Below are 15,322 nucleotides of genomic sequence, written 5' to 3'. Positions count from 1 at the left end.
GTCCTTCTGCATGAATGGAAGACTTGTTCTTTGTGTTGTTCATGAGGCAGAGTTAATTTGGGAATATTTTGTGGTGTCTTTTATTTTGTTAGAATTCAATGGAGTTAGTAAATGTTGTATTTGAATGCTAGTGTTTAATGTGATTATTGTGTATTGTAGGTGAGTACTCATTTATCTTTTGACAAGGTGTGCTCTTAAGGGTGGTATTGCTGAGCTACTCTAATGTCTAATTGGTGTGTTGTGTCAATAATCATTCAGTATGGGTCTACTAGAGGCTCCCTTCATTGTGTTCAGAGTAGGGGACATTTTATTGGTTGGAATGGCTGTATTTTCATTGTGTACCTCCATTTTGAAGGACATCTCACCCCATTACCATCATTGGGGTTTTGCACTTATTTGTGTTCACATCTTGTGCAGCAGTGCCCTGTTTTTTGAAGGACTTTCCTATTTGTTAGTTTCTTACCAAAAATATTAAAACATTCCATCTAGATGATACCTTGGACAATCTAAAAAACCTCAAGAGCAGGCAATTCTATTTCTAATTCCTTCAGGTTACCACCGCAATCACCAAGCAAACAAACAAAGAAATGATGCCTGTCAATTAGGAAGGGCCATGAGCACAGATGCAACTCCAGGCTTGGCATGTGATAACTTTGACACTGCCCTTGCTACCTCTCATCTCAGGTCCCTGAAGACGGTAGCAGGAACAGAGTGCAAACCTAGCTCTAACATTTTTCATGTTTGCCTTCTCTAGCCTTGAGGTTAGAGACGTTGTCTTCACATGGGTATAGACCCATTTAGTTAGAAGGTAAGGGCCACTTTAGCAACAAACTGCAATAAATATTGCAGAGCGCGCTTAACGTGACATTTTTTATCGCCAGCTATCGCTGGAATATATCGCCATGCTAACGCTGTATTAGCAACAATTGGCGCTATGGCGATAAATATTCCAGCGATAGCGGGAGGAAAGGGCGAACATCGCAACAAAACCAGTGATGTTGCTTGGGGAAGGGAGAAAGCCATGCTGGACGACCGTGTGGTCGTATCAGCATAATCCACCCCCATGTTAGGTATGGTTAAGTCAGGAAAATAGCAGGTGTTAAAAACTGGCAATGACTCTGGTTAGGGCGACTTTTCACGTTGCTAACCGGGGCCAGGGCCTCCTTGCTAATAGGTGATAGGCCTTGTTAGCGGCTGTTTACCAGGTCTGTGGGTCGGGAACGCCTACTTTGCATGTCATTAGCGATAAATATCGCTGAAATGCAAAGTGCCACCCAAACCGGTTGCTTTTGTCAGAACGCTGTCGCTAACTGCTGTTAGCGACAGCTTGCTGATCAGGCGATAGAATTATCGTCGCTTTAGCAGGAAAAGGTCCTGCTAAAGCGGCGATATTGCTCTTTTTAATATGCCCCTGAGTTCTTTATTTAATATTAGGCCCTTAAGTTACAGTAACTACAGGTAGCTCCCGTAATTCTCTCTTAAACTTTCCCTCCACCTTAGACCACACACCAGCATTCTATTACATCAATCACTCTCAGCATTCCAGACACGTCTCTGGCATAGAAGGGAAGTGAACCCTCTGAATACGATATACCCCCCTTTCCTACAAACAACAAAACAAAGAGCAGCCATTCCATTGCATACAAATTCCAGAAAAATCATCCACAATCGCCATCATGTCTAATTTACACATTTTCCCAACAACAACCTATCAACCCCTTCCATGTTCGTGACGGAACCATTCCATCATGAGTCACGGTTGGGCTGTGCTGATGATGGAATGGGTCCGTCACGACCACGCCCGCGATTGGAATGTCCAGCACAGGGCTGGAATTCCTGCCGCTCGGAAGCGGTTAAACTTTCCAATACCCTTGGAGACACACAACGACAACAAACAGCACTCACAGAAACTCTGCAATGGGTCGCCCACACCTCATGTCAAACAAAGAAACAAGACAACAACTAGGCTGTTTCTACCATTGCACAATGGTCCAAGACGTGCAAGTCTTACAACCGCTTCAAACATGAGACCGTACAACCACTTGTGTGCACACTCACATGAAAACATACAACATTCATGCATGCAGGATATCTAGTCATGGATGCCTGTTCACATGACAACCAGGGTGCGGAATACACCAGCTTCTTTTGATTTTGACAAAGGTTTTTGCTGTTACACCTAAGTCTATACATTCAAAGAACAAAACCAAAGTTAAACGTTTAACCATACATCACCTCAATTACAACCTTTCCCTGACTAGACTCCGACACAAAACCTGACATCATAAATACAAACACACACAATATCCCAGACATTTATCTAATATTACTAAACTAAGAAGTACAACAAACTATCACAGATTCTCCATCTTCTACCAGGGACAGACACATCCCTGCAAGGGCAAACACACAAGCTTACACCCAAATGTGCAGTTTTGCACTCCAAAACACCCCATTCCAAGTCACACTAGCTGCCTAAATCAACATGATCAGGTGCCAGGCCAAAGAAAGCACTTAAACAAAACTCAGGGCAAGCCTTTTGAAAAACATACCAGAAAAGGTTGAATAGCTTGTGTGGTATTAAGGTGGTGGTACCCTGAATGAATTTTAGTTTTTAAATGTTTTGTTGTAGTTGATGAAGTGTTTCAATACATTAATTGTAGGCTTACCCATGGCTGATGGCCATGCATAGTGGAGGTTGGTCACTTGTTTATTATTTCTGTAAATCTTTAAAAATGTTTAAAAAAAATAGAAGACATCTAAAGTTGGGTTAAAAGAACATTTAAAAAACATTTATTGTATTGAGGTTGATGTACAGCAGCAGCCTGGTTGTTCTGAGCTACTGCACTGTGCTCTCCTAAAGATATAACTTTAGAACACTTGGTACAGTGCAATCCTAAATGAGTGTACAATGGTTGGCATTTCACTGTGTGGCAAGTACTTCTAGTGGCATGGTGTCGCCCAGGTGGTGCAGATGGACCAGCTGCAGAAGACGGCACACACCCTCTTCGTTTTATTGTCAATACTTTGTAGCATTCATTTGCCCACTGTTCCATGGTTTAAGGTGCTTCAGGCTCTTCCTGGTAACTGTGCGGAACTAGTTGAAGTTTAGAGCGCATGTGTCCACTTTAGTTTTCTTCTTTACAGCCAGATTAAAAAAAATTGGCAGCCGCCGGAATCTGGCGAGGTTCCCAGCTGTTCCTCCTGCTCATTAGACCACTTTTCTGGTCTCTGCCCTCTTCGAGATGCAATATTTTCATTTTTTTAGGTAAAGAGACAAAATAAAATTGAAAAGTCCTAAAAAGGAAACAAGACACTGCAATGAGGGAAGTGGGGTGTGATTTCCTTTTGAAGTGAAAATATATAATGAAATACAGCGATTTTAACCAATCAAATGCGCTGTTACTCTGTGAAAAAGGTACTGTCGTATAATTTTAGTCCCATGGTACCATAACTCCTAAAATTACAAAAATTAATAAGAACTATAAAAGATCTTAGTTATTTGGGCCTTACAGGAAACCTTAATCTCAAATTTAGAAATAAAATCCCACATTCATAGTTAACACATATTTTTAAGCTTCCAGTTACTGTGGTATTACCTCAGGACTCAAGGAAGGAAGTAAAGACCCAGTGGGAGGGATGCTGCACTCTATTATATGGCTGTATAGGTATCCCCAGAGTACTCTGGGACCAAGGGTACACCCAAAAAAATAACCCATCTGATTGGTTACTCAGAAAACACCACTCAAAAAATAGGAGCATAGCCTTTAAAAAATGCTCAAATAATTATCCTCAACACCATTAACACATTTCCTTTTAGAGAAGCAGTTTCTTTGAAAACAATAGCTAATCATCATGACCTCAAAGAGAAGCGCACTGCCACTGACACTGATGAAACCATCCAACAACCCTAGCACAGGTGCAGCTTCACAAGATGATAGAGATATTGTGGTTGCTTCAACATTAAAATCAAATGAGACTGAAAAAGAGCTGGTGGAGTGGAACATCCACCTAGTAAGAAAAAAAAATGGACAGAATATAGTGGTGAAAAAATCGAATTGAAGGTAAGTAATGTAATTTAATATCAAATAGTAACTTTTACCCCTACCCTATCCAACGCTTTCCCTACTGTTGCACTCACTGGAGTGGTAATAGTAAATGTTATATTAATTTTTTCATTAATTTTAAATTACTTTTAAGACATTTAAAAAAATTCGATATTTTGACTAACTATATTTTTTAAAACTATATTTTTGATTCAATATTTTTGTACTTACCTGTTTGTAGATAGGAATTCGATATCTTTGCATTCTATATTTTTTCTGGGACATTTTGGTAATTCTATATTTGTGAATTCGATATTATGTCAGTGATCCGAAAACAATATAAGTCGCATGCACTTTGTGTAAGCAGGTGCCCCATAGGGTAAAGGTGACCAATATTCCTTGGGAGTGAGTAGGATGTGGAGATGTCTGCAGTAGAATTATCTCAACAGCATAGCTCATGCTAAGATGGAGAGGCGTCAAGTAGCAGAAGGGGAACAGACAGTACCAGAGGAAGAGTTACATCAACAGCTAGAGGAGGATGAGAAAAGTATGGAGCTTTTTGCATCACTGGCTAAGGGTTTGTGGCCTACGGAGAAACCAATAACATATTTTTTTTCCGAGCCCACAGAAGATCAGCTTAAGAAAAAAAACACATAGACTTCCGAAGAATAAAAAATAAAAAAGTTACAACACAGAAAAGATATTTAAAAACTTGAAAATATGCAAACTTAAAAATGTAGTTGATACTGTAAAAAAAAGTTAAGAAAACTAAAAAATAAATTGTGTTTAAAAAACAAAATACAAAAAAGTGTTCAGGAGTAAAACTCTGCATCCCATCTCCTCTGCACACAACCACAGAGTGTGTACAGAGGGGGGCCGGTTTGTTTGCTTTCACAGAGTTGGACAGAACATCTGGACCGAGACCCGACCTTGCGCCCAAACCCCTAGTGCATATGCCCATACTCCATGTGCTGTGGAGTTCGCCATCTGAGGAGGCACTTACATTACGAACAAAAAACTGAAATTCACTGAAAAAGCCAAAGTTTAAAGTGACGTTATATTTACATCCGGAAATAAGATTAGATTGGATTGTTAATAAATAATAAAACAGTAGCTGGATCATTTTTCTACCTGGTCTCAAACTTGAGGTAACAGAAATAATATTTCTATCTGTACTTTAGTTTTTTCATCGGAATGTCAGAGCCTTTCATAATGAAAATACTTTTGGGACTTTGTCCCTGTAGGGGCATGGTGACATTAACTTTCTACATACCCCTCCTTTAAGTGCCATGGATCCTACAATGTGTGAGTTACAATGCCTATTTTGGAGTGGCTTATTAATATTTGAAACAGAGGTTTTTTGCTGTCAAGAAAGGATTATTTTTTACAAGTCAGACTGCAAGTTAGAACTGCAATGGCCAGGCTACTCTAGTAGGCCGGAAGCCATGTTTTTCTGTCACACTAGAGGATAGCACAATGAATGCTACAGCCCACAGGCGACATTTAACTTCCAATGCCATATGTGTATTTCTGCACCAAATACTGTTACCTTCAAGGAAAGGAGTTTGCCCTTTTTACCACATTTTAGATGTTAAAGCACATGCACTAGGGCCCGATTAGCAGTCTGTCGATCCACAGGGGCAAAAAAGCACGAGTACAAACAAATAAAGGTGGTCAAGCTGAAAAGGCAACTTTCTCACAAGTGTCAAGGTTAGTGTTAGTAGATGTCCCACTCCAGTCAGATGAAAAATCTTCAGAATTCCTTCAGAACGCTGTAGTTCCTTAAGTCGTTACAGGATGCCCCTCTTAAGTCATATGCCGATGAAATCTCCACAAACCTTCAGTACCTCAAGTTGTTACTTGCGGTCCCTCTCATGTCAGAATCAAAAGCACTGATAATCTTTCATGAAGCCGTAGTTCCAGAAATCGTTCCTAGAAGTTCCTTTCATGTCAGATTTAAGAACTTCAATTGAAGTTAAGGAACCTAACGGGTGGTGTGGCTTTAACCCCTTCACTGCGGCGGCTCTTCCGCCGCAGTGCTAAGGGGGAGGGGGGCGGCGAGGCGCTCCCGTGCTCGTGACGGAACCGCTCCGTCACCAGCCTCGGGTGGGCTGTGCTTGTGACGGAACGGTTCCGTCACGGCCCCGCCCGCTTAATAGAACGCGCTGTGCAGGCGCGGAATTCGCACCGGGCAGGAGCGGCGAGTGGGCCGTGACGGAACCGTTCCGTCACCAGCACAGCCCACCCGAGGCTCGTGACGGAACGGTTCGTCACGAGCATGGGAGGGGTTAAAATACATATTGCATGCAAACTTGAGCTGTTTTAATGATTTGTGCTTGTTTTCCATTGGATAAATACATTTACAAACCTGATTTGTAATAATGAGTCCAATTAAAGATTATAGTTCATTTCTTGGTTTTTATTTAAGTAAGTGATGACCCCCTTCTATATGTTGCCACTACAATTCATTGGTAAATAAAGGTGCCTCCATTAGGTAAGCAGGTCTGTATTGGCTTTGGTGTGTGTAGAGGAATGTGTAATGATGCCTCCTAATGTAACCATTAACACAGGCCTGGGTTAAATGAACTGGATTATTTGTTGAAATGCATACTCTTTACTTAAGTGAGTAAAGTAGGTACCATATCTAGACACAAATGTACAATGCAAGGTTACATTTGTATTTTTTATCCACAGCAGATGTGAAACGTCAATAGGTGGGACCTATGGTACGCATAGCGAACAAATCCTTTTGGACCATGTGCAAGGGAAACCAAGTCAGACATGCATGTCTTCATTTTTAAAATGTATTCGCAAGAGAAGCATAATAAATATAAACCACGTTGGTCCCTTCTAAACAGCTCAGCAGGGATTGTGATATTGTGGTCTAAGTGCAAAAAGAATGTTGGAATAGAGATCAAACGTTGTCAGAAACAGTACAACTAATAATCAGAAGAATCGAATAAAGCTGCCACTCATAGTTCATCTTCTGGCAACACACACAAATCCTTTTTCCATATGTTAGAATCCCTTTTCCTACCAACATATGCAGCTTTTTATGACCCTGGTCATTTAGGGCCTTATTTATGACCCCGTGCGTCACATTTAAGCTGCTTTTGCATCGCTTTTTGTGACGCTGCGACGGCGGTAAAATAATGCGCCACTTTGCACCATATTTACGAAGTGATGCATTTAGGCAGATGCGTCAGTTCCTAAAGCCCTGCGATACATCATACTTGCGAAAGGTATAATGTAAGCAGGGTGGGCGTTCCCCCCGCATCAAAGTCTCGTGGAAGTGGTGCATTGAAATCTATAATATTTCAGTGCGCCACTTCTAGGATGCCATTGCATCAAAACCTTACGCCTGCCTCATGGGAGGCGTAAGGGTGACGCAGAACCATTCACATGGGGCTTGCCCCATGTAAAAGGACACATTGCTGGAGTTGCGTATTTTTTCAGACACACCCCAGCAACGCCCTACTTTTAGATACGTAATACTGTAACTCCTTGCGACATGATGTGGTGTACTGTAAATACAGCACATCCTTGGTGTTGCAAGGAGGGCGCACTGGTAAGTGTTGCATCGCTGCGTTGTCGTAGCAATGCAACACCCCTCATAAATTAGGCCCTTAGGGCCCGATGTAGGTAATAGTGAAATACCAAATTCTAAAATCCGAATTTTACCAATTCGGTATTTAGAAGTCCGTATTTCAGATGTAGGTAAGAATTCGGTAAAAAATTCTGAATCCTTAATATTCGTTATTACCAAATCGGTAATTGAGATTTGGTAATAAGGAATACCTAGCCATTCATTCCTATGCCACAGGCATCCATGTGTGCCAAATGGCACTTCAAAACAAGCAAGAAAGTGTTTTTTAAAGGAATTCGGTAATTACCACCAACTTGTAGTTGGTGGTAATTACCGATTCCTTAAGGCCCAAAAGCACTCTTTTAAGAGCTACCTACATTGCATTTAAGGAATCGGTATTACCGATTCCTTAAATGCAAGGCCAATAAGGAATCAGTATTAAGGAATCAGTATTTACCGATTCCTTATTACCGATTCCTTCCCTACATCAGGAATGGCTAAATACCGGTCGGTAACGGTGAAATTTATCAAATTTCACCGTTACGGACCAGTATTTGGGCCATCTACATCGGGCCCTTAGTCTCTACAATCTAAAGCAGTCTGTGCATTTTTGGATTTATATCATTTTTACAATCATTGTCACTTATTTTGAACAATTTTTAACCTGTTCATAACTTCTAAGTTACATTAGTATATGTAAGTATACAGTCTATGAAAACATTAATTTAAAAAAAGTAAGATATTTCATCGAAAAATGTACAACTAAAATATGCTTGTAGGTAAAAAAAACCTAGGGCCAGATGTATCAAGGCTTTTGCGACTCGCAAACGCCGAAATTCGCAGAATTTCGGCCTTTGCGACTCGCAAATGGCCTTTTTGCATTTTTTCCTATGTATCAAAAAATCGCAATTTAAGGAATCGCAATAATTTGCGATTCCTTATTTTGCCAAAGCATGTAATCGCAAATTTTGTGATTCCTTAAACGATATGTATGAAACATTTTTGAATTGCGAATTTGTGTTAAGAAATCGCAATTTACCACCAACTTGTAGTTGGTGGTAATTTGCGATTTCTTTTAAAAATGCCCTATTTGGCATTTGTTAGGGTGGCATGTGACACACATACATGCCCATAGGGCATGTATGTGTGCCACATGCACACACATGTAGATTTCAGGGGTGCAGCAGGGTGTCTTTGAGACACCCCTGCACCTTTGAAATAATTCCCAAATTGCGATTAGCAAATTGGGAATTCGCAATTTGATAATTATTGCACTATCATTCCTATGGGCCTCCTGGCCCATAGGAATGCATTGGAAATTATTCTTTATTTGCGAAATCGCAAATTGCGAATTCGCAAATAAAGAATAATAAGGAATTGCTAAAAAAATAGCGATTTTTTACATACATACCGTTTTGCGAATTCTAAATAGCGATTCGCAAAAAATCGCTATTTAGGATTCGCAAAACGGTATCTTGATACATCTGGCCCCTAAAGTGACTTGAAATTCAAAGCAAAATCGCAAAGATTGAGAAAGAAATGAAGTCTAACATTTCCAAAGCAGGGGTGAACATACATTTTTTTAAAGCGAATCACTGTCATCCCTTGTGCAGAAGAAGCAGCTCTTAGTCTACTACCTACCCTGCAGATATGGTCCTCTAGGTTGTCCATGACTTCAAAAAGCTTGTGAACCTCTTGAAACTGCAGCATGTTCATATCCGGAAACCGACAGTCTAGGATGGCCGAGGTGGTCCTTTTGTAGCAGAGAGGAGCTAGAAGTTGGCAACTTCAGCTGCAGAGGTTAATATTGAAAAAGATCTGTTGTGGCCATGCTGATGACCTTGCCATAGAGTGAACATCTATATAGTCAAGCTGCTCTTCTCGCTGAGCCTGTGAATCAGATCAAGGTACTCAATTTTTGACCTGCTTTACCAGTAGCTGAGCTTTCCACCTTTAGCTGCCAGGCGCCATGTAAGGTAGGAGAAAAACACAACATGTAGTACTCTGAAGTAAACACTTGTCAAAGTAACAGGAGAAGCAATGATTAAAGAAACCACTTTTGCCAATCAGTACTCTATACACTGTTTCAGCTGCTTGTCCTGTCTAGCAATTCGTGAAGGTTTGTAAAGGTCTAAAAATTTGTACTAAGGGCCACATGTGTCAACCAATTTTGCATATGCAAACGGGCCGATTTCCAGAAAAGGCCCGTTTGCATACGCAGAAGAGGCTTTTTACATGTATCAAAACTCATTTTGCGATTCGGGAATCGCAAAATGGGTTTGCAATTCGGTATTCGGAAGGGGCCTGTTTAGGGCGTCCCTTCCAAATAGGGAATCCTGATGGTATGTATGAATATGTTGTAACAGTGAATGCAGGCGCAAAACATTCACATTTTGCCACCTACTTCAAGTGGGAAGGGGTCCCCATGGGGCCCCTTCCCCTTTTGGAACGGTTGTAAAAAAACGTTTTTTAAGAGCAGGCAGCGGTCCCATGGACCACTGCCTGCTCTTAAGAAATGAAAAGAAAACTTTTAATTTCTTTTAAGAAACCCAACCCATATTCCTTTAAGGAAAATGAGCAACATTTTAAAAAAAGATGGCTTTATTTAAAAGCAATCACGGACATGGTGGTCTGCTGACCCCTTCAGGCCACCATCCCTGTGATTTTATCGATTCCTAGGGGATCGCAAATTGAGATCTACCTCGTTAATATTTATGAGGTAGGTCGATTTGCAACCCACTGGGAATTGGTATATGAAAGTCTTGTATTTTCATACATTGGAAATTTGCGATTACCTAATTGCGATTGTCAGAAAATCGCAATTAGTAAATTGCAAATTCCAAACTTGATACATATGACCCTTAGAAACGTATCGCTCTCTACTATACAGACCCCGCGCCTCAGCCACATAATGTATACATCACATTTTCATTGCTTTTCTCCTTCTACTGAACACTTGCGTCACTGCCATGCCTATCAAAGTAGGACAATGGCACTAACATTGAACCCCAACCAGTTCATCCTTACCTGGTCATTCTTAATCGAGAGCTTCCTTTTTTCTCTAAACAAGAGGTTCCTGACACAGGTGTTCATTATGTACAGCCATTTGTTGAATGTCATGCAACATATCAAATATATACTTCTTTAACAAAATATCTTTTTGCCTTGACATTGAGATAATTCTGCTGCCCCCATTAGGAGCAATCCTGCAGCCCCAGGAGGAGCATATTCCATATCCCAGTCCTATCAGTGTCAGAAATGTAGCTAGTTTGGGACAATCTGTCAGGGACACTAGCTGAGTTCAGACCAAAGCTAGGTTATGGGGATTCGTGCTCTATACAGGGACAAAGCTTTCTAAAGAAGAGGTAAATATAAACAGGGGAGTACCTGAAATCAGGGAGTAAAGCAGGATAGAAGCAGGTTGTAACCGGAAGTAAGTAGGGAGCTGGATGTCTGCATGGAAAACTATGAAGCTAACACAAATACCAATTACAGGAAGGTGAAAAGCATGGAAATGACAGGCATGCTATTTTGTCTGGTCCTCTGAAGTGGATATCTTTGTGAGGTGAAAGCAGATCTCACAAGAAGGCAAGGAGCAGATTAATCTCACAGAGTTCAGGGAGACACCCTTCAACTCTTCTGAGTTCGATGTCGCCATGGAAAGGCATGCAGTCTTTGGCTTTGGGGGTCCGTTGTGGGCCCCCAGGGTGTTGGGGGGGGGGCCTTCATCCCTTCATTGGCATGGACAAGGTGGCAGACACTGCGCAGTGCCTGTCTCGTTTTCCATGTCAATACACAACATGCAGATTTTGCATTGCAGCGGGTGCTGCTTACAGCAACGCATGCCGCAATGTAAAATATGTGACTGCCAGGGCGGCGGTCGCATTCTAATGGGCCTAGTGTGACCGCCGCACCACTGTCGGTAGGTCACGTTTACCATTACGGTGGCAGGCGGACAAAGTCTGCCCGCCATTGTAATGGGGTCATAAGTTTTGGTCTTCTGAGTTTTTGTATTTTAAGAAAACATCTTTTTCCTCAATAGAGGCTTAACTTAATCTCTTTAACTTTGTGCTGCTGCTTTGTTTGCTGGCGACTCAATAACTGGCAGGTGAAGCTGGGCGAGGTCTCCTTTAATTTTGGGCCATGCCCATATCCAAAATGCCTGCCAGTGTTCTCTGTAGATGCTATGAGTATGGGAACATATGAAGAGTGTGTAGGTGCAGGTTGGGGAATACCTTGTGATGAATCCTCAGTCTTGTAGGCTTTAAGGCTGTTGACAGGACAAGTGAGCAGGCGGATGTGGTAGATATGGTACCTGTATTCTGCCTGTAAACATGGCTAAATTTGCCAGAGGGTCTCTATCTGAATATGAGTAAGTGAGTACCATAGGGTGACTTGCCCATATTAGGGGACAGAACATGGAATTTTTCAGGGCCGAATGCATTAATGGCTATTACTGGAACAAGTCTACATTGTATCATATTGAATTGGCATTGCCTTTGCCGTATAGTTTGTCTTCTTTCTTATGTCCACATATTTGTACACATCATTACATGGCGAGAGGAATTTAAGCAACTGAAAATTCTGCATGCAATATCTAGATCTCCAAGAGAATAGTAAATGTCACCTGCAAAGAATGCTGAGCATGTGTCATGTGTGATTGAATCATATAGACTGCATTCTTTAGGTGAGATGTGTAGCTTGAGACATGAATGCATCATCAGTTGCAAAAAGGTAAAAAGTGTTGGATCACTTAATTGTTGGAAAAGTATATCTTAGTTCTGGCAGTGCTGTTGTTTACACCATCATGGATGAATCCTGAGAGCTGTAAAAAATGTAAAAAATATTACTAAGCGTTTGTCAACACCTGTCTCAAAGCCTGTGGTGGACTGTAGCATTGGGCTGCTGTTTACTTCACTGAGCTCAAACATGCAGAAAGATGTTAAACACATGGCAATCATGTATTTACACATTAAATAAAGTAAAAGAAAAGGACAACATGTGTACTACACACCTTATCTTTGGGAATACCTTCATTTTTGAAGACATTGTGTAACAGACTTTTAAAACTATGAGAAAAGTGTTTTTCTTTGACTGGTAAAGGTATTTCAACTTAGTACATCAGATTATATCAGTGTATTGAGAGGCCTTTTTTTCGCAGTAATGGTTTCAAACATGAGCTTGCAAACACTCATATTTCAACCACCCTTATGACAATGCCATTAATGAACTAAGAGTTAAGTCAGTTGTTATGAGCACCCCCTGTGTAACCTAAGTTTATACATAGAACTGCATTATAGTCTAATAAATCAAGCACCAGGGGTTTGTACAGTGCATATCCTGAACTAATATATTTCAAAGTGATCATATATGTAATAAGGAAGAAAATGGAGGCAAAGTAAATTGTAACAGTTGCCTAGTATCACACAGCTTCGTTAAATGGAGATTCTGGGAAGGAGACCAGGTTTTTTATTTCACATTGCACAGTTCAGACACTCTCTCTCTCTCGCTTTACATCTATGTTAGGGCTCCCGGTTATATGGTATTTATTTTTCTGACATTTCCGTCTGTATTTAACCTTATTTATATTTTGTCAATTTTATCTGTATTCTTCCATATTTATTATGGGTTTTGTGAAAAAAATAAAGCTGAATCTGGTATATTTCAACATTTATTTAACCAATAAATATGCAGTCATGCTTGAATGCCTGCCAGGTTTCAGTGATATGAACACCCGCAGAAGATAAATCGATGTACTTACATGAAAATATGCACATTTTAGTATCAACATTGTGCATATCTACTGCTGTTTCAGCCTTTTTATTTAAATACTTTTCTTTTTTAACCCACTTCCCTATCAATTCACACAGTTATTGGCCTGGCAGTTACGGCAAAGTGTATTTAGAATCACTCAAAAATCACCCAATTTTCGTTTTTATCCACATTTAAAAATAAATTCAGACAAGAAAATAAATGGTTTTCTGTCTGTATTTATCTATAAAAATCAGTAAAAACGGAAAACAGGGAGCTTAATCAAAATGTAATGCCTTGTCTTTGATTCTTGGCACATAAGGTTACACGGTGTACGCATCAGCTTGTCTAATTGCTAGATGAACACAAATATCTACTGTTCTGCACCAATTACACTGGTTAACATTTAAACAAATAATGACGTATATTGCCTATAGTTTGGGTACTCTATTGATAGTTCCCCAAATTCCTTGCAAAAATAAATTACTAGGCTTTCTTGTTCCACTCTACGTTCTAATTCTAAATATCTAGTTGTCTTTCTCAGAACCCAAACTGCCCACTTTGGCGGCAGAGCTCTCTCGGTTACAACAGATAAGCTATGGAACTCCCTTCCTCTCCATTTAGAGGTGAAACTGATTGGCTGAGATTCAGAAGATAATTAAAAATGTTTCCATACACCTGGTACATGGCTGACACCCTTTCTATTATCTTTTTCACCTTTCTGTTTTTATATTCAAGTGCCAACAAGCTTCAGAGTTAGTTGTACTACATAACTGATATATCAAACACCACATACCATGGATTGTAGTAGCCTGGCTTGTCTCCATACTATATTGTACATATTCTTCCTAATTCTTTTTATAGGTTCCAACACCACAAAGCTATCATATGACAACAACTGGAGTTTTTCAAATCACCAAAACAAATTCATTGGTGTCCTTAGCTTGTATGTTTCAGTATACCTGTTCAATGAGACTTTTCCCCCAAAAGACCTTGGCATAAGGCAGGGAATAGCCCAAGCTTATTGGAAAACTGTGTTCCAGATTTTGGTGAAACCCAACCAAGCTACAAACATATGAATTGCCTTGGAGCAGACAATCTAGAGTGATATACAGTCTGCAAAAGCGTCTTTATAAAATGTAAAGGTTCTTCTTCCCAAGCTGATTTGTCACCCAAAGCAGATGCATGAGAATTATTCTGCTCCTGCATTTAAGAGTTAAAGAGCCCAATAAATATGATTTGAAAGAGGCTATCTGCCTGATAAACTCAAAAACTTTTGCTGAGGCTGAAGAAAGTGGCATAATAGAAAAGTGAACATGACGAAAATGTTAAAAAATAGGTACTGGGTGGCTTATTTACAAGGAACGGACGTATCTGTACAGCTGAGTCAGTTTCACTTCACAAGCCTGCGAAACCCTTGTGCCACCATGGATGTGCCGTATTTACAATATGGCGCACCATGGAGCAAGGAGCAAGGATTGACAGATGACATGGAGCAAGGATTGACAGATGCGTCAGAAATTCTGACGCATCTGTCAGCGCAAAATTCACACATTGCTGGAGTCATGTCGCAAGCATGACACAACTCCAGAAATGCATGGGTAGGCGTATACCTAATACACTGCGTCACTCCTTACGCCTGATCCAAGCAGGCATAGGGTTTTGATGCAGTGGTGTCCTAGAAGTGGCGCTGTGAAATCTTGTAGATTTCACTTTGTCACTTCTACAATGCTTTCCCGCAAGGGGATGCCCACCCTGCATACATTACACCTGACGCAGGTATAATGTGACGCAGGGCTTTACAGGGTGACGCATCTCCCTAGATGCGTCATGTTGTAAATGGGCCGCAATGTGGCACACTGGTTACACCTTTGCTTCGTCTCAAAAAGTGACACAACTGTGGCGCAAAAGTGTCGCAAGGAACTTGTAAATCTGCCCC

This window comes from Lissotriton vulgaris, chromosome 11 (genome assembly GCF_964263255.1).
Source record: "Lissotriton vulgaris chromosome 11, aLisVul1.2, whole genome shotgun sequence".
Lineage (NCBI taxonomy): Eukaryota > Metazoa > Chordata > Amphibia > Caudata > Salamandridae > Lissotriton > Lissotriton vulgaris.
The sequence above is the reverse complement of the archived record's forward strand: the minus strand, read 5'-3'. Positions refer to the sequence as shown.